Genomic DNA, 21956 nt, shown 5'->3' with positions numbered 1-21956 from the left:
ACTCATAGAAGTAGCAAAACTTGCAGCAATCTCCCTCAGCAGCATGGTAGAACATTCACAGTAGACAAAGGACAGCCTGTCTAAGCAGAGAAAGCCTTAGGTGGATTCACCCCCCAATGCATGCAGGAGTGTTGGAAAAATCTTAGATTTACCCCCAAAGTTATGAGAATAATTACCTTGATGCCATGGTAGCCTCTAAATATATATGGTGCATCAGAGGGCTTGGTCAAAAGGCTCAGAGACAAAATTAAGAGCTTCTAATCACACAATTGATTAAATCAGTTTAAAACACACAGCAAGAAACAAAGGGAAAGAGATGTAGGAGGTAACATCCTTAGGATAGGGTATAAGCAAGGTGGAAGGACCACACTACCCAAAACCTGCATATGCATTGCTCATAGGCACCCCATTCCAGCCCATCGGCCTTCCCTGCTGATGGTGTGGTGACAAGGACCAAAGGTTTGAGCAAAGAGGCAGAAGAGACAGAAGATGCTTGGGAGACCAACACAGGAGACACACAGGGGTGTGTACACATGGTCAGAGCTATTGCTTACCAATTAGCCTTATAAGCATCTATAGATTCTGTTTGGCAGAGGATATTTGGAGCCAGAATGGTGTCACCAATGATGAGCTAATTTAAGACCCTGTGAGGGCAGGTGCAAGGTGGAGGGGGATAATGGTGGGGGCCGGTGGAGGAGAGGAGAACATGTAATAAAGATAAAAATTTTCGAAAGATCCTGTGAATATTGGATGCTTATATGCCTTTTGTATATTAGTGTATCATGAATAATGGGTGCCTCTGATGCACCACATATATTTAGTGCTTTGGGAAAATGAGGTGTCTTTTAGTTCTGTTTCTTCTTATCTATCTGTGCTCAGTACACATAGCTCCCTACTTAATTTATCTATGTTTAGCATGCCTCACAAGTTACCAACTTATCTATATCTAACACATTTTATGAGTGCTACCATTCCATTTCTGTTTTTTAAACACAATTGAATATTCTCACATATTAGAGCAAATGCATATTCACCCATCACACCCAAAGGTAGACACAGAGGGGCCATTTAAGACAATAATACAGACTGAAATGCTGGCTGCTTGACCCAGGACAGTGGAAATGGAGATGATGAGAAGTAATCTTCTGAATATATCTGATAGAAGAGCTTTCATATTGTTGATGGATCACAACTGGGGTATATGATGGAGCCGAAATCCTGATTGGAATGTGCCTCAGGCTTCCTGGGATGTCTAGTCATCTATGTGAAGTATAAGAACCCATAAAATTCATGCATTAAAGGAACCAAGAGATGTTATTAATTTGGATGGACCAAATAAACAAATCTATTGTGAGAGATGTTTCACACCTGGGAGGCAGGAGCAACACAAGTTAGACAATCAGAATAACTAAAGAATCAAGAATCTTGAGGTATTGACTTACATAAAAAAGATACCGGTTATTGAGGCTATGAAAACATTTACGATTACTTAGCATTTTTATCTGGGCGAAATGAGCTTTGAAAGGGTGAGATGACTGTTTCTCAAGTTAAATTTAAATTTCTGGCATTTCCTCTTAAAACTCTTGTTTTTCTCAGATTTACTCATAAGCCTAAAGAGGGATCAGATTAGTGAGATTAATAGAAAATATAATCTGCCTCATTGGTGTTTTTTTTTTTTTTAATAAACCTTTACTTTCTAACTTTTTAAAGTATAGAAGGGTGTATAATTAAAAGACCCACCCCACCCACCTTATCAGAGAAAACTTCTTCTAACCATTTTTGGATTAGTTCTTTACATAAATTTATGTTTCGCTTCAAAAATTTGTCAGTTTAAGAAATTATCTTTCAAAAGGTTCAAGAACATTCAAAAGATTGCCAAAAGGATAAAGACTTAATTTATTTTCATTACTCTTTTTCTCCTCTTTTCCAAAATGTTAATGACTATTTATAATTATTTTTATAGGGTACTGCCGTTATCTATTTAAATATACTGTCAAGTTCTTTTTTTATCAACTTTAACTATTACCTCCTGACTCACTGCTTTAATAGATAAGTATATTAGGACCCTTTGAGGAGCATTTCTGGATACATCTGATAAAAATAATTTTAAGAGCAGGATCATTTGAAGTGAGGGAGAACGTTGCTCTTACTCCACTTTCCCTTCCAATTAATCTTTATCCCAGTTTCTGTTCCCTTACTTCAGGCCACCTATGCTCATCATAAATTATTGAAATAGCATCCTGTCCTTTATTATTCTCTAGTCCAGTGGCTCCCAAATTTGAGCATGCATCAGAATCACCTAGAAGACTTGTTCAAACACAGATTGCTGGGTCCCACCTCCAGGGCTTCTGGTGCAGGCCCTGCGGAGTACAGCCTGACCATCTGTATTTCTAACAGGTTCCCAGATGAGGCAGATACTGCTTGTCCAGGGCCACAGAATGAGAACCACTGCAACACTAACACCAAACTCCTAAGCATTGACATATAGGATCCTTTTGACATAAACATATCTTTAAAAAAAATATAGCTTTATTGTGATATTGTATTCATACCATACAGTTCACCCATTGACATGTACAATTCAATCATTTTAGTGTATTCACAGAGTTGTGTATATAGCACAATCAATTTTAGAACTGTGAAGGAAACCCCACATCTCTTAGCCATCACCCTAATTTTCACTCTTCAGCCCTAAGCAATCAATCTACTTTCTGCCTCTATAGATTCACCTATCCTAAATGTTTCATGTAAATGGAATCATACCATGTGTGTTTGAAAGTGATTAAATTTTGCTACCGTGAAGCTACCTTTTGGGATATTAGTTATTAAGAAACAGACTCAGAAAGAACCTTTGATCCTCCCTCTTTTTCTGTCCAAGAGATTCCGATAGAAAGGCCTACTCCAGGAAGGGAATCTTAGGATGTTGCCCTAGCCTAATTAATTATGATAAATAGGAGAGCTCTAGGCAGGCCTGTAAGCTAGATACCCCTGTGTCCCATTGTCTCTGAGTTGTCTAGCAAGAGTTTGCCTGTCATATGTGTTCCACTCTTCCTCTACTATCTGTAAGTCTCCATTCTCACTTCTGAAATCTAATATCCTCCCCCTCCTATTTTATTCTTTGCTCAGTATCACCTAGTGTTGCCTCACTGGTTTTGGAATTTTGATGCTCATGAATTCCCCATGCACATGTATTAACATTTTTACTTTCTTCTGTGAATCGATTTCTGATCATTTGATTATTATCCCAGCTAGAAGGTTGTAGATGATGAGAGGAAAAGTACTAATTTTTATTTTAGCCCCCACATAGTCCCTTGTGATTGGCTTCTTTCACTCAGCATAACATTTTCAAAATTCATCAAAGTATATCAACCAGTACTTTATTCTTTTTTATTGCTGCATAATATTCAATTATATAAGTATACTACATTTTGGATCTACTATAAATAATAATGTGAACATTTATAAAGAAATTTTTGCATGAACATATGTTTTCATTTCTCTTGGGCAATTCTTATGAGTGGAATTGCTGGGTCAGATTGTAATTTTACATTTAACTTTTTGAGGAACTGCCAGGGACAAAAACAGAACTGTTTTCCAAAGCAGCTGTACCATTTTACATTTCCAATAGCAGAGTGTTAGGGTTCCAATTTCTCCATATCCTCACCCACTTCACCTTTTTTATTGTAACAACTAGAGGCCCAATGCATGAAATTCATGCAAGAGTAGGCCTTCCTTTCCCAGGCTGCCTGCACAGACTTCCCTGGGGTACCCAGGACCCGGGCTTCCCTCACAGCCCCAGCTTCATCCAGAAGGACTTCCAGTCTAATTAGCATATTATGCTTTTATTATTATTGATTCTAGTGGGTGTGAAGTAGTGTCTCATTATAGTTTTGACTTGCATTTCCCTAATGATTAATAATGTTGAGCATTTCTAATTTACTTGGATAACTTTTATTTAGATGTCTATTTAGATTCTTTGCCCAATTTTTAAGTGGATTCTTTGTCCACTTAATGTCTATTTAGATTCTTTGCCCAATTTTTAAGTGGATTCTTTGTCTTTTTATTAGTGAGTGTAAGTGTTCTATATATATTTTGGATACTATCCATCTATTTGATGTATCATTTGCAAAAAACTTTCCCATTCTCTGGAAACCATTTTCTTTTTCCCTTCTTATTCTTTTTTAAAATTTTATTTATAGATTTTAGCGGGAGAAAGGAAGAGGAGAGAGAGAGAGAGAGAGAGAGAGAGAGAGAGAGAGAGAGAGAGAGAGAGAGATATCAAAATCGGCTTATTTTTCTATTTACTTATGAATTCATGGGTTGCTTCTTGTATGTGCCCTGACCAGAGATTGAACCTACAACCTTGGCATATTGGGTGTCACTCTCACCAGGGCTGAAGGAAAACCACTTTCTTTCTTTTTTTTTTTTCTAAATATATTTTATTGATTTTGTACAGAGAGGAAGAGATAGAGAGTTAGAAACATCAATGAGAGAGAGTCATTGATCAGCTGCCTCTTGCACACCCCCTGCTGGGGATGTGCCCACAACCGAGGTACATGCCCTTGTCCGGAGTCGAAGCCAGGACCCTTCAGTCTGCAGGCCGACGCTCTATCCACTGAGCCAAACTGGTTTCGGCAGAAACCACTTTCTTAATGGTATCTTTTAATGCACAAATTTTTTTAAATTATGATGATGTCTAGTTTAAATTGTATCTTACTGGTTTTGTACCACCAGCATTTAACACAATGTCTGAAATTCAACAGGCATTGACCTATATTCGTTGAGTGAGAAAAAAAAATGTAACCAGTTAACAGACTATAACTAACATTCTACTATATAATACAGAAGCATAAGGTATACAGGGTTGGCAAAGGTAGGTTTATAGCTGTGAGTACTTCTTTATTATTTGTATTTATTTGTTTTACAACTATAAACCTACTTTTGCCCACCCCTGAATTAGAGCAAAGACTGCCAGTTATAATATCCTGATAACCAGACTTCTCTTCCCAGTAATAAAGGACAGGATGCCTGGGTGGGAGGACCTGTGCTCAGGACCTGCTTTACCTGCTGTGTTAGGCAGAAGAACCCTTCTCACCAGAAAGCGCTTGAGAGCTAATTACTGAAAATTGCTGTGAGACCCTTTACAAAATATGATCTCCCCAGTGATTCTAGTCAGAGCCTCGGGAGAGAGCAGCTTTCTCTCTCCTGCCTATTTTTACATTTTAAAAGGTTTAATTGAAGCTCCATGCAATCCCCTTGGAAATTCCCTGTGAATGAGCTGGAACCAAGTTCCAGCGGCTCTGACTGTAGAAAGTCATTTTGAGAAAGAAGTGGAGCCTCCAGTCCTGCATATCAGAGAACGGCATCAGTTTTGATCCTCAAAAAAATGTCCAGGAAGCACATTTTGCAGAGAAGGTCAATTCAATATGTGTGAAACAATTTGGAGCCAAAAGCACGAGAAGAGAGAGAGAAAGGGAAAGGATATGGCACCCTTTCCCCTGGAAGGGCATTTTCTACCCTACAAAAGGCCTCATTACCCTGGTTAGCTTTAAATCATATTGTGCTTTATATAGAAATTTATATAATTTATACTGCAACTGCATTCCAGAAAAGATGCTCTGTGGTTAGCTGGGCAAATGGATATATTTAATCCATGTATGCAATTCAGAGTTTCCCAATGGGCGCCCCAGAGGACACTAAGGTTTTCAGCTGTAAATAGGTGTTATAATAATTATTTTTAAAAAGGTTCCACAGTCGAATAAATTGGGGGATGACAGCGTAAAACAGATTTAAACAGGATCTTGACTATCGCAGTGCTCAGAGTTTTATTAGGCATGTATGCACCGTGAATCTCCAAGATGGGGATGGAAGCATGCATGGTTCACCCAACTGGTTTAATTTTGAGAACGTCCATCACAGAGCATCGTGCAGAATCAGCCTTCCATGACACTGTGCCGGTGAATGCTAGTATAGGTCTCTAATCTCAACAGGAAACCCTGGAAACCAGTGTTATCATGCAAAAATTAATATAGGCCTTCACACAGTTGGAATATTTTCAATTACATGCCCGCCTCAGCTTTTAAAAGCTCAATGGCAAACATTGCTTTTGCTTTCTAAATTCTTTCCATTCCCTACTTAATATTTATAAACATAATGAGCATGGTTTAGAGTAAACAGTCACTTCTTTACTAAATAAGCAATTCTCCGGTCTAACTCCACTTGCTTCTGTGAAATGGAATTTGTATTATTTTTCTCCTGAAATAGAAAGGCATTCTAAAAACACATAAAAATCCTCCGTAATCCTCCTGTCCCTGACCCACAGATCAAATCATTCTCTCAGGATTCCACTGCGGCATTTCTCGGCAGAGATGTACTGGCAGGCTAACTGGAGCGGGTTTCAGATTACTCAGACTGTATGAATTTTACAAAATATGCTTTGAAGTACCATCGTAATAATTAAAAGTAACAGTTGATTATTAAATTAGTAAAGCTAATAATTTATTATTAAATTGTTAGGTTTGATATTTAATTTGTAAATTTAATATTTCACTATTAGTAAAGTTAATATTTCATTATTAAATTAATAAGTCTAAGCACATTTGAAATTGGAGGGCAGATGCGAAGGAGCATCACTTTCCTTTTTACCCGGTTGTTTTCCACTTAGAGCACAGCAGAAAAGACAGTAATCCACACCTCATCCATTGGTGGGGTCCAATAGAAAGAACAATTTAAGCCCGGCCAGTGTGGGTCAGTGGTTGAGAGTCGCTCTATGAACCATAAGGTCGAGGTTTGATTCCCAGTCAGAGCGCATGCCTGGCTTGTGGGCATGCAATGATTCTCTCTCAGCATTGATGTTTCTATCTCCCTTTCCCTTCCTCTCTGAAATCAATAAAAATGTATTTTATAAAAAAAAGAACTAACAATTCAAGAGAGAAAGGACTGTCAGTCAGTGAGCATAATAACTGGACAGACAAATGTGAAGACAAAGTATTGTAGGCTGAGGAAGGCACAAAGTCAAGGAACTTCAGGTGAGTGCGGCAGCCATCACTAGCTCTCTTTAGCAACTAACCACAGCAGCATTTGCATAGGGCTTTCCAGTGTTCAAAGTACAGCCACGCGCAGTGTCTCACTTATCCTTCAGATCAGCTGTGAGATGTGGCTCCTGTTTCCCCTGGGGAACGGGAGGGGGAGAGGGGAGGGGGGAGAGACAGAGAAATGCAAAAGCCGCCCCTATATTCTCAGAGAGAATAGCAGTACAGCAGTTTGACTCCCTGGTTTCTGGATTCAAAAGCGAAGCACTTTCCACCTCTACCTAACTGGGAAAAGGAGTTAGAAAGGCAGGCAGGGAGAGGAGAAGGTCCTGGAACAACAGACAAGTTTCTACTTGACCCTGGAGGAGGCAGGATTGTTATTTGTTATCTTATCCAAATGCCTACAGGTACAATATGCTGAGGCAAATAGATTAGCTACTTCTGATTCTCCTATGAAGAGTTCCTGACTGTGTCTAACCCTCAAGTGAGTTCAAATAATCACAGTAAACATCACACATTTTTCTTGCTGTTTTTGTCCAGTTTTACAAGAGTTTGTGGTGCAGTTAGGCCAGGATCTTTTTACAAAAGCTCAATATTAGTCATTCACAAAGGATACAGATAAGCCAATTCCCTAGTGCTACATCTGTACCCATAAGCTTGATACTGGATCAGAAATCAAAATGACAGAAAGTTCTAAGTCCAATTTTATGTACTAATTTACTAATATATTTAACACACATGAATCAAGCACCTTCTGTGTGTTAGGCATCATGCCAGGAGTTGGGTATTCAATAAGTGGGGATACTATGAACTGATCTTTATAGAGTTTATAGCTAGATACAGCAAAGCATCCCTGCTAATATAGTGCAGTGGGATGGAGGATATGGTAGAGAAAATTCAGAGGGACTTAGGAGCAGAGCACATAACCTGGACCTGGGGGTTTTGGAGGGTTCTCCTGGGAAGGTGGCTACAGGGTAAAGGACTGGCAGGGGCAACAATGTCAGGAAGAGACTCAGGCTTTGCTTTAGACTCACCAGAGAATTTTAAAAACCATAGTAGTTCCTCTTATCCACAGAGGACATGTTCCAAGACCCTGAGTGGATGCCTGAAACTGGGAATAGCACTGAACCCTATATGAATTATGTTTATTCCTACATATGCATACCTATGATAATTTATAAATTAGGCACAGTAAGAGATTAGCAACAATAACTAATAATAACATAGAACAATTTTAACACTATCCTATATAATAAAAGCCTAATATGCTAAGTGTCCGACCATTCCTTTGACAGTTTGACCAATTGCTATGATGCTCACTGACCACCAGGGGGCAGATGCTCTGTCCATCTTAGCTTGCTGCTGAACCAAATAATTTGAGATTCCTCTCAAACTTCCTATACCTTTTGTAAATTTTAATAGGAACTCTATAAAAGTACACTGAGTGGCCAGATTATTTTGATCTCTGAATGCATAATAATCTGGCCACTCAGTGTGTGTGTGTGTGTGTGTGTGTGTGTGTGTGTATGTATATGTATGTGTATATACACACACACATATATTAGAGGCCTAGTGCATGAATTCATGCATGGGTGGGATTCAGGCAGCCTGGCCAGGGGGAGGGCACATGGTTGGTTGGCCGGCCTGCCTGCTGGTCAATGAAACAATGTGCATATTAGCCTTTTATTATATAGGATATACACTGAGTGGCCAGATTATTATGTGTTCAGAGATCATAATAATCTGGCCACTCAGTATATTTCACATTGCAACAATATTTATGCTTTTTATTTTTGAAATAATTTCAATATGACCCTAAAGTTACAGGAATACTCCAACAACACCTATATATCCATCAGAGACCCTATTCAACTTTTCATCAATTGTCCCAGCAATGTCCTTCATAGCAAAATAATTCAAAACAGTATCATCTATTGCCATTAAACCTCTGAAGGGAATCAAAGTTTTGCCACCACAAAGCTGCCTTTTTAGGATATTGATTTTAAGCTGTTTATTAAGAAATAAGACTCAGAAAGAATCATTGACCCATTCCCCCTTTCCTTCCCAAGAGATTAGGACAAAGAAACATGCTTTAGGAAGGAAGCCTTGGCTTAATTCTTTAAGAATCTGCACCCTAACACTGACCAAGGAGATTCCCAGCCTGTTAGTTAGATTCTCTGTGTCCCTGTGTCTGTGAATTGCCCAGCAAGAGTTCTGCCCTGTATGTTTCCGCTCTTCCTCAACTACCTGTAAAAGCAGAAAAATGTATACAATCTAAAGAAAAAAGAGTATCACCTGCCTGTAAGTCACGTTTTCTCAGTTCTGAAATCTTATACCCCATCCACTCTTTCTCTTTTGTGCAATAATGTCACATATAACCCAATGTTGCCTGTCTTTGGAATTTTCATGCGTTTGTGAAATCTTCATGCTCAAATATTAAATTTTCACTTTCCCCTGTTAATCTGTTTCTGTTGGATTATTAGCCCAGCTGGAAGAATTTAGAAGGTGGGAGGAAGAGTATTACTTTTTAACCCCCACACTTCTTCAGTTTCTTTCAATGCAAGAAAATTCCATAGTCTTTCCTTGACTTTCAGGACTAGAACATTTTTTTTTTTTTTTAAGACAACAGGGCAGTTATTTTGTAGCTCCTCAATTTAGGATTGTCTAATGTTTCTTTATAATTAGACTCAGGTTATGCATGCAGTTTTGGCAGGAATATCATGAGAACAATGCTAATTTCTTTTTGCATCCTGTCAGGTGACACATAAATTTAGTCTGGTGATGTTACATTTGATGTTACACTTGAATAATGTAGTGTCTGCCAGCTTACTTCACTAGAAAGCTATTCTTTCCCCCTTTATAATTGCCTTTTGTGGAGAGCTACTATGTAAATATCCCTTTTGTCATCTAACTTTTACCCACAAAATTTAATATTTATTTATGTTTCTTGCCTGAATTATTACTAAGATTGTCACCAAATGGTGACTTTTAAATTTATTTTACTTATGTTATATTTAATAGCTAGCCTTCTACCATTCAGAATAGCTTCCCAGCACCCCACCCCCACCCCCCATTTATTTCACTTGTTTGTGTAAATCTGTATGGACTCTGGGGTCTTTTATTCAATGGGCTATATTCCATTCCTCTCACTAAGTATTTTAAGGCTCTAATTGTCTCAAACTTGCCCAATGGTTGGCCCTTCCAACAGCCTTCTGCATCATTTTGACACACTCCTATCATTTTTTGAGTCCTTCATTACTTCTCAACATCAAATCACCTTTCTTACTCACCCTAGCTGCCACCAACTTGGCTATCTCTTCTCTTCTTAGAAAAAAATAAACCCAGTTGAATATAACCCCAATAATACCAAATGCACATATGTAACAATTACCATGTGCTAGACACTATTCTAAGCAGTCTGTTCATGTAGACTCATTTAATCTGTCGCAACCATTTTATTTTAACTCCATTTTATGGATGAGAAAACTAAGGTCCAGGTAAGTGAAGTAACTTGTCCAGGATCTCAGAGCTAGTATGTGTCTGGCTTCAGAGAATACAGGCCTTCCTACTTCACTCTGTTGCTTTTATGACCTATTCCCCACATGATTTCTAGTCCCCAAATGGTGCACCATCTTCTGCCATTTCTTCTCTCTTTCATCCCTGGTACTTATTTGTATGTCATCTATATCATGTAATACATCTCCGGTTTACTTGTATTCTACTCTTCATTCATTCATTAAACATTTTTGATGTTCCTACTATGTACCAGGCTGCTTTAAGAGCATATGGTCTAGAGGGGGTACCATACATATAAATGGACAATAGCATCTTACAGAAGTTCCTAAACTTTCTCAGTTCACAGTGCCTTTAGCATAATAGCTAAAAATATTTGTAATAGCCCTGACTGGTTTGGCTCAATTGATAGAGCGTTGGCCTGCGAACTGAAGGGTCCCGGGGTTTAATTCTAGTCGGCATGTGCCTTGGTTGTGGGCACATTCCCAGTGGGGGGTGTGCAGAAAGCAGCTGATTTATGTTTCTTTCTTATTGATGTTTCTGACTCTTTATCCCTTTCCCTTACTCTCTGTAAAAAATCAATAAAATATATTTTTAAATAAAAATAAAAATATTTGTAATATTTCACAGTGCCATTACATCAAAAGAAATACCTGAAGGCTTTATGTATTAGTTTAGTTCTGAACAACTTAAGAACGGGAGTTTATGTGGTATCTGACACTTTTCTGTTTCCCTCAAAAAGTAGAAGTTCCTGCCAGGTGGCTCAGTTAGTTGAGGCGTTAACCCATACATCAGAAAGGTTGCAGGTTTGATTCCTAGTCAGAGTATATACCTATGTGTGGGTAAGATTCTTGGTTAGGGGTATATACAGGAAGCAACAGATCGATGTGTCTCTGTGTCTCTTTCACATCAATGTTTCTTTCTCTCTCTCTCTCCCCTTTACTTTCTCACTAAAAATCCATAAACATATCCTCAAATAATGATTTTTTTTTTTTTAAGCTCCTGCATCGGCCTTTCATTCCTGATAGCCCCCTGGGTACCTCGGCACACAGTTTGGAAACCATATGCATTATGTTAAATGCTTGGGTCCTAGAGTCAGTTGCTTGGGTTCAAATTGTGACCTTTTCTTTGCAGTGTGAGCTGAGGCCTGTAATGAGGTCTCCCTGAGCTTTAGCTTTCCTCACGGTAATAGGGATTTAATAGTAGCTCTCTCACAAAGCTGTCACAAGAATTGAATGAGTGTATATATAAAGGCCCCCCCCCAAAAAAAAAAGGCTTAGAATTTAATCATTAGACTATAAGTTCCATAAGAGTGGGATTTTGGATCTGTTCGATTTACTGTTGTATGTCTAGTACCTTTTTCTTTACTTTTTTCCCTATATTTTAAATAAACTGCAAAAAAGGGTTAGTCCTGAATCTAATGTAATGAACAGGGGCAAACCACAAAGGAAGTAGATTTCTACAATGCATAAAAAGTAGGAACAAGGTTTGTGCCACCGACAGAATGCTTGTGCCCCTCAAAATTCGTATGTTGAAACCTAATCCCCAATGTGATGATATTTGGAGGTGGGCTTTCAGTGAATGATTAGGTCAGAGGTTGGGGCCCCAATCATGGGATTAGTGCCTTTATAAAAGTTACTCCATGGAGCCCTCTCATCCCTTCTGCCATGTGAAGACGCAGCAAGAAAGCAGCTGTGTATGAACCAGGAAGCAGGCCCTCAGCCTACACTGAATCAGCCAGAGTCATTATCTTGGGCTTTTAGTCTCCAGAACTGTGAGGAATAAATTTATGTTGTCGATAAACCACCCAGTCTAGGTTTCTATAATAATAAAAGTGTAATATGCTAATTGGACCAGAAGTCCTTTGGATGACCTGCTGGACAAAGGCAGGGCTGCAAGGGAGGCCCAGGGTCCTGGGTGCCAGTGGGAAGCCAGTGCCAGCAGCTGGGGGAAGGAAGGCCTACTCTTGCACAAATTTGGTGCATTGGGCCTCTGGTCTATAATAATAAAAGCATAATATGCTAATTAGACTGCACATCCTCCCAGACGAAATCAGGGCTGTGAGGGCCAGGCTGCCTCTTACACACCCCCTACTGGGGATGTGCCCACAACCAAGGTACATGCCCCTGACTGGAATCGAACCTGGGACCTTTTAGTCCACAGGCCGATGCTCTATCCACTGAGCCAAATCGGTTTCGGCAAGAGTTCTTTATATATTCTGAATACAATTATCTTATCAAATATATACTTTGAAAAAATTTTCTCCTATGTTGTGGCTGGCCTTAATTTTTTTTGCTGGTGTCCTTTGAAGGACAAACACTTTAACTTTAGTTTTGATTAAGTCCAATTTATATATTTTTTCTTTTTGTTGCTTATGCTTTTGGAGTCAAATCTGAGAAACTGTTGCCTAATCCAGGATTTACTGTTATGTTTTCTTCTATAAGTTTTATGTGTGTAGTTCCTACATTTAGGCATTTAATCCATTTTGAATTAACTTTTGTATACAGTATGAGGTAGGGGTCCAAATTCATTCTTTTCATGTGGTTATTATTGTGCAGCTGTTCCAACACCATTTGTTGAAAGACTATTATTTACCTCATTGAATTGTCTTGGCACTCTTGTTGAAAAATCACTGGATTATAAATGTAACATTTCAATTCTATTCCATTGATCAATATGTCTGTCCTTATGCAGTACCACACTGGCTTGATTTATGTAATTTTGGAATTGAGAAGTATTTGTCCTCCAACTTTCTTCTTCTTTTTATAAAAAAATATTTTTTATTGATTTGAGAGAGAAAAAGACAGAAACATCAATGATGAGAGAGTATTATTGATCAGCTGCTTCCTGCACACCCCACAGTGGGGATCATGCCCACAATCTGGACATGGACCAGGAATCAAACCATGACCTCCTGGTTCTAGGTCGACACTCAATCACTGAGTCACACTGGCCAGTCTCTTGTTATTTTTAAAGATTGTTTTGACTATTCTGGGTCCTGAGATATTTAATATGAATTTTAGGATCAACTCTTAAATTCCTGCCAAAACAATAAATAAATAAGTGGCAGCTGGGAATTTTTTTTAAAAGAGGAATTAAGCTGATAAATTTGGGTTATATTGCTATAGATCAATTTAAGGAGTATTGCCATCTTAACAATATTAAGTTTTCCAGTGAGATATCTTCCCATTTAGTTAGGTCTTTTCTTATCTTTCAAAAATGTTTTATTTTATAGTTTTTCCATGTTTAGATATTGTACTCTTTTTTTTGTTGTTGTTAAATTTATTCCTAAGTATTTTGTTCTTTCTGGTGCTGTTATAAATGAAATTGTTTTCCTAATTTTATTTTCAATTATCCATTGCTAGTGTAGAGAAATACAATTGATTTTTGCACATTGATCTTGTAGCCTGCAGTCTTGCTGAACTCATTTATTAATTCTAATAGATTTTTTCTGCGTATATATGAATTCCTTAGGATTTTATATGTATGAGATCCTGTCATCTGAATAAACAATTAGTTTTTGAACTTGTCAAACAAAAGTCATCCCTGCATTGGAGTAGAGGAAGTGTTGCCAGCAAGCCGCAAAATGCCCACCTTATTATTTGAGAGAAAAGAAAAATTTTCATCTTAGGGTATTTGTTGGAATGTTCCATTAAGCAGATGTTCTTGAACAGGGGATAGTTTTACCAAGGGGACATCTGGTAATGTCTGAAGGCACTTTGGGTTGTCACAACTTGGTGAAAGGGGTGGGGGGTGGGGTGAGATGAAGTGTGTGTGTGTGGGGGGGGGGGGGGAAGACGCGATTTGATACCAGCATCTAGTACATAGAAGTACATACCTCCTCCTCCCCCATTCCCCAACAAAGAATGATCTGGCCCAATATGTCAATAGTGCTGAGGCTGAGAAACCATGGATTAAAGGAATAGCTTCTAAAAATATCCTCTCACCTGTGCCTAAGCTACTCTTCTCAAGTCTGCAGGATTCTAAAGAAGAAGTTTTGGGAATAATTTCTCAGCCCACAGGGGCTGACTAAAAGATGGAGATAGTGTCTTGGGCCCTAGGTCAGCAAATCCATGAACATTTGGGCAAATAGTGCACAATCTTTAACAGGACAGATTTTGACGCTGGGTATAGAACACATCCCCGCTGCCCCAATTCCAGTGGCCATGTGTGACCATTACTGTGACATCAACAGGGGAAATTAAGCTTTGTCGAGATTGATGCTTATACAGTTTGAAGGGGGAACTCTTTAGAAGAACACAGTATTAGACACAGGACTTGGGAGAGACATGTGCAGGTTTCCGGTCCCTGAATCAGAAATGGCATTAGTGTCAGGGTGAACCTTCCCCAGAGCAGGGGTGGTGCAGAGTGCAGTGTGACCACCTGGAAATTGCTTCATCCCTCCTGCTTTCTTGAAGAGCTCTAGCTAATTTGCATGAAGGAAACTATAAGCAGCATGGTGTTTTAATTACTCATATTTTTAAACATTTTCTTGCTGAAAACCATCTAAAAGTTCTGCAGTTTGGCTCTGAGACTAAAGTTAACAACTGCAGAGATATAAACAACAGTCCTAGATATTTAAAAGCAGGTGCTGGATGGTTAGTCAAGACAACAAATGGCTTTGGTAATATATATTTCCAAATGTTGCAGGATGAAGTTAGTACTTAGGAAGAATGCTTTGCAGATACAAATGAGTCAGGTAACCCATATTGCCATGAAAGCTGTAAAATGTACATTTTATAGTTGAAGCATTATTATTTCATACTTATGTAGCACTTTGTGCCTGCTAAGTGTTCTCTAGTCTTTTATTATTTCTTCTAATGGTCTGGTAAGGCCAGTCCTGGTAGTTTTAGCATCATTTAAAAACTGCTAGAAAGAGGGACAGGCTTCCAAAAATGACGCAGAGTCAGGAAGAGGGAGACACAACAGGACAGACTCAGAGGAGCAGGGATACTGGAGAAATCCAAAGGAAGGCATGCCTGAAATGGCTATAGTTGTGGCCATCACAGAAACCCGGATTTCCAGGCATGGAGCCGGGTATCTTGCAGAACTTGAGAGGGAGAGTGTTAGAATTAATAAAAGGACACATTACTTGTTTCACTTACAAACAATTGCATAGAACAGACAGAAGGAGTATTTGGCCAAATTTACAAACTAGGCCATAATTAAGTACCATCAAAGTGCAGAATTCCCTGCATCAATGTCAGAGAGAAAATCCAGGCCCCTGGTTGCAAATTCCCTTAGTGTCATTGTCCAAGGAGGTTGGCAGTGGACCTGAGCCAGAATATCCAGGCATATGTCACATCTATCTTCCTGACCCATCAGATGTGGGTGGATTTCAGCAAACCTCTGAACTCCATGGCCAGTCCAGAACCAACTGAACATGTAGTTTCTTTCTGGGTGGTTGAAATTCCAGAATTATAGTTATTCATGATTAGGTAATAATAATGGCAGGCATTTAATACTCAATACGTGTCAGACATTAACTCATTTAATCCTCACAGTAACACTGTGAAATAAGTACTTACTTGACAGATAAAACCGAGACTCGGAGGGGTTAAGTCGCATACCCAAGGTCACCCAGCTAATAAATAGCAGACTCCAGATTTGAACCCCACACAGCCTGGCTCCATAGTCTATGCTGTCTTCTCTAGAATGCCATATTAAGAGCCTTTAAAATGCTTTCTCACAGTTTGATTTACAAATGAAATACCAATGAACATTTAATAATTTCAGTAGCATTAGAAATGGGCATTGAGCAAGCTATTTTTAAAGATAGAAGAATAACTTCTGTGTTTTTGCCTCAAGGATCACCCACATACTGTATGTTCTTTCATATTCCTAAATTGCTTTAGAATTTATTGTCATACTTGTTATTTTCTCAGTTCTAGTCAGTTGGCATTTCTGGGCCAAGTCCAGAAAACACTTATGTTTTCCTCTATTGATTTGCGACCTACCTGTGACAAGGACCTTTTTTAAAAAAATCATCATCTTGTACCTTGCATAAGTTGGCATATTGATAAATATTCACTGAACGAATACCAAGTATTAATGGGGATCTTATGAAATCTTACTGCCTGTTTCATCAACATAATTGGAATCATTTAATGTAATGGGACATTTTTGACTGGCTGCTACTTGTGTGGAAAACAAACTTTCTCACCATTTCCCACCTGTTCACCATCTGCCCCAACACACCCCCACACACAAACTCCCTCCCCAAGTTCACCACTATGGATACTGAAAGGAAATTTTGATGGAGTGCTTACATATTCCTATTTCATGAGGACAGGTCAGAACCAACAGGTTCTTGGGAATTTGGGTTATACTTGCATTTTTAAGAACTTAATTAAGATAACTGAAATGTATTTACCTCTAAACCATTTCCCCAAGTTGCTATGGTACTTGAATTCTTATGCTTTTGTGGGCTATGTGTATGTCTTATTGTATACATTTTTGGTATGTCTTATTCTAGTAGCAACCTTTTAATTTGCTGTTTGTAAGCTGCTCTGCTCCAGTAAAACCAGGATACCTTGTGTAATGAGCCTGTTGACAAAGCCAAAGTAGAAGGCCCTGGGAACTCTCAAACACTGAGAGCGGGTATGTAAACTGGCAAACCCACTTTGGAAAGTGGTTTGGCAACATCTAATGAAACTGGACTTGGACTATATTGACACCCACCAGCCTAGTGATACAACTTTATCCACACCCCATGCTAGGACCCACTCCAGCTCTCCGTCCTTTATGAACTTTCAGGCCTGTTGTTGGCACTCCTCTCCAGCGGTGTCCCTTCCATCAGTGTCCCTCCGCCCTCAGAGGCCTGCGTACTAAGAACTCAGTGGAGGAGTTTAGGAGACTGGAGCAGCTCCCTGTCAGTAAGCTTCCTAACGGCTATGTACATTTCCACACCTTCTCCAAAAACCTTCAAACTCTACCATTTAGGATGACCTCAATATTCAGTACTAGAAAGGCCTACACGAACTGGCTCAGGCTGGAAAGGTGAGTGCTTGGCTTGTGTAACTGCAAAGATCAGCACAGTTCTAGCAGAGCTCTAGTCAGTTCTCTGAAATCTCTCAAATCTGTGGTTTGCTAGGTTGGTTTTATCCTCAGGCAGAAGGCCCTCATGGTCATTAGATGCCTGCCAGCATCAACCGAGCTATGTACATGCTTCTTTGTTCAAATGAGGACAAGAGAGCGGCCTCTATCCAGACAACCAAGAATAAAAGCTCAAAGCTTAACTCTTGGGACCTTCTGGGTCCAACTTCTGAGCCAGTCATTTTGATAGCAAGACCCCGTCTGCTGCAGAGTTGAAGCCCCAAGGCCTAGTTAAGCAAACAAAACAAAGCAAACAAACACAGCTCCTGTTGCTCCTTCTCCTAGAATAGAGGGTACTTATTCTTCTATGTTTACGTAAGTAAAAGGACTCACTCATATGGGAAAGGCCCAGAACAGAAAAGGTATGCTCCAGAGTGATTTCACATCCTCACGAGATCTCAGAAATGGCATTGGTTGGCAATTGTAAATGCCAGTTTTCCTCCTCCAACATGAAGGTCTGTCTCACTGCTGTACCAGACTGTACCACCCACCCCTTCCCCGAGAAGCCTAAGGACATTTGGTGAGAAGAGGTGACCACATGTCATACCATCTGAGCACTGGATTTGGGGATAATAATAATGCCTCGTCTTTGATTAGCATTTTACAGTTTCCAGCCAGTTTGCACATGCGCCATCTCATTTCATCCCTGGGACCGGGGTAGGATCTGGACTGTTATATCCAGACAAGGAAATCTTTTTGAGTGACTGACTTCCCCAAGATCATTGGCTTTTAAGTGATAGAACTGGCCTTGAGACCTGGGTCTTTTGGATGCTAAAACCTTTGTAGGGATTTTTCCTCTAATCTGTTGGACCAGAGTACAGGGTAAGGAAAAATCAGAAATGCAAATGTGACTGTGGTTCAGAAAGGGGCAGACTGAGCAGGGGTGGTCAGAGTGGGTGAACAGGAGAGAGAAGACAAAGATCTCAACCTTTGTTTCTGCACTTTGGTTTCTTTTCTTTCCCAATTTCCTTTTTCCTAGCTGAATTTCTTTCTCAAATTCTCTCCTCTAGTACAACTTTCTCAAAAACAGTACCAAACACTTTCTATGCCCAGACTCAATTCAAGAATCAGTCTCAAAAAGGTATTGGGTGTTAGCAGGGGTGGTGATGGTGAGGGGACAAGGTGAAGAAAAATGGGGGGATGCACAGGATTGGGTAGATGGGTGAGAAAGGGATTGGTAAAAGAGAAAAGTTGGCTCTGATACCAAAGATTAATTATAATCTAAAATGTTAGATCGCCACATACATTTTAAATGCCTTCCAGGCAATGTGATCTTGAAATGCAGACCTAGGAACAGGATACTCAAAGACAGGAAAGACCAAGCCTACCAATTGAAGGTTTTAGTTAATTATTTTAAAGTCTAACTGGAGACTGGCCAGGCACTATAAAACATCTATATATGCCCTCATTTTAGGTTAATTTGGAGTAAATTCAGCTTGTTGAAAATTACTTTTCTTAAGATTCACTGGGAAATTTGGAGAGAAATTGAGAACTAAGAGGTGGGCAGCCCCAACACCATGTTGGAGATTCTGTTTAAGTTGCAAAGGGTCCTTTCTGAATTATCTGCACTAAGAATTAGATTGCATTTAATCTCACGGTAGTGAGCAATTTAGAAATAGTTCAGACTCTTGTTGGCTGTTGTGATGGTGAAAGTAAGTCAATTGTTGCACTGTGGCATGCAAGAGAAAACAGAGGTTGCAAACTGGTGGCTCACGGGACAAATATGGCCGCAGATGGGACTCCTTTGCCTTCTAGTGTTTTGGGAGAACATTGTTCTCCAGTTCACTGGTCCCCACCAGTCACATAATACTTACACATGCACACACATACTCCCCCCTTCTCTCATTACTTCCTTTTCATGGCCCTTAGGACTTCTGAGTTTGAGACCTCTAAGATTAAATTTTTTTAAAAAGTCATATATATGAAGCACTGCAGATGTTGGCAAAAGCACGCCAGGATGAAAGTTATAGAAAGGTGAGTTTAGTTATCAAACCAAGGGGAAAAGTCCTCTGTAGAATTTCTGAAAGGTAACCCTAGCTTCCACAGGAATCCAGAGCTGGAAGAGAAGGGGCTGAGTTGCAGGGTCCTTTGAGATGCATTTAGCAGGGCTGTTTGTTCTTTGGAACTAAAACTACAACAGCAAATAAAATTATGTCAGGCAACTGGCTGAAAAGCAACATGATTGAAGTCATTATACACAGGAGACAAAGGCCATGACAAAAGCAAAAAGAGTCACCTTTCCACATGATAGGTGATGTGGGTATTCCCTTCTCTGCCCCAATATCAACAGAAGGAAGGTACACAATGAAAGGTAAGTTGGGAACTAGCTAAGGAGCAAAACACCAGTATCTTTTCAAAGTCCTATTTCTATAAAAAGGTCGGTTTTAAGGTAAGGTATTTAGGCAACAGCAATGAAAGTACTTTCCAAAGCAGCAGGAAAGGGAAAAGACAAGCCAAGAGCCTCAATACTGATGGACACCCCAATCCCCCTCCTTCATCAATACCCCACCCTGACCCTTGTACCCTCCCCTAAGTGCATTTGAGATAGAGGATGCTTTTGCCCCCAATCGAAGTGTCTGTGTGGTATGCGAGCATGACCCTACCTCTGGCCAAGAACATGGTTCTTCTCCCAAATTCAAGGTGAAATATAAAAATAATCTACATGCCCAAATGCAACTATGGATCTATGTTAAGATGAGGACCCTGGAGTTAGGCTGTCCTGAGTTCAAATCCTAGTTCTAGCACTTGTCAGCTTTATGGACCTCAGTAAATTACCTTATTTACCTGGGCCTTGTTTTTTCTCATCCACAGTTTGGGCATAATGCATTTTACTATCAGAGGTTTTAAAAACTTTCCTATGTTAATACATCTAGTTCAGTGCCTGACACAGCAGTAGGCACTCAATGACTGTTATTTAAAACAACCATCATGATGAACTTGAACATCTGTGAAAGGGAAAGGTGTCCTAGTCAGTCAAATGAAAGGAGAGCCAGTGTCAGATCTCATGTCATGGCTGAATGCCTCTCTGCTTATCTCTGTCCAGTTGAATGGCTTTGTCTGCATCAGCAGAGACTAGGAAACTAGTGCCATCAAAACCAATGAGATAAGCATTTTGTAAGTGCCTGTTATGGCACAGGGCAGTGACACTGTGCTGGACCTGAAAAGAGCTCTCCTTAAAGGCTGGGCCATGATCATGGGAAGGTATAACTATTGTAATCTATCCAGACTCAGAGATGATGGAAGACAAATCTTTCACTGATGCTACTACATAAGAGAACTGTACGAAATTGTTAGAAATTGCTTCAGCGTTGAAATCTTAGTGCATTGCCTTATCACAGTGCTGAATTATACCCCTGTACAATCTTTATTGAGCACTACAGGCAGGCACAGTGAAAAATGGTCTCATTTCTCAAGAACACTAGATCAGCAGCCTCCAAACTATAATGCATTCATCCCAAGATGGGGGTCAGATAATACTCTGGGTTTGGGATGAAGCATGAGACCTTCCATTTCTGTTTTTGAAAACTTATCTTCTTAAAGTATCTGATGTATTTTGTAATATAAATACTATATCAGAGTAGTAGTGCCTGCATATAATTTATAAATAAAAATACAAAGATTGGTGAGGTCAAGTTTAAAATTTTTATTGATGGGGTTCTTGATTAAAAACATTTGAGCCACCCTAACTGGTTTGTTTCAGTGGACAGAGCATCAGCCTGCAGACGAAAGGGTCCCAAGTTCGATTCCTAGTCAGGGCACATAACTGGGTTGTAGGCTCAATCCCCAGTGTAGGGCATGCAGGAGGCAACCAGTCAATGATTCTCTCTCATCATTGATGTTCCTATCTCCCTATTCCTTCCTCTCTGAAATCAATAAAAAATATATTTAAAGACTATTTGGGCCCTGCTGGTGCAGCTCAGTGTTGGGCATTGACCTATGAACCAGGTCATGGTTTGACTCCTGGTAAGGGCACATGCCTGGGTTACAGGCTTGATCTCCAGTAGGGGGTGTGCAGGAGGCTGCCAATTGATGATTTCTTTAATCAATTATATTTCTTCCTCTTTCCCTTCCTCTCTGAAGTCAAAATAAAAATTTATTTTTAAAAAACATGATTCGGGAACCACTGGTTTAAAGAAAAAGGACAAGTAAACCAACAGTCAAAATCTAATGCAGAAGGAGCTTGGCTGAGGCACAGATGATAAGCACGTAGCTCAGCAGACAAGGCTTCCTGGAGGAGGTGACAGGCAGAGCTGCTGAAGTGTGTTTGGTGGAGAAGAGGAAAGAATGTTTCAGGTGGGACACACAACACATGCAATG

This window comes from Pipistrellus hanaki (genome assembly GCF_964339955.1).
Source record: "Pipistrellus hanaki genome assembly, chromosome: 10".
NCBI lineage: Eukaryota > Metazoa > Chordata > Mammalia > Chiroptera > Vespertilionidae > Pipistrellus > Pipistrellus hanaki.
The sequence above is the reverse complement of the archived record's forward strand: the minus strand, read 5'-3'. Positions refer to the sequence as shown.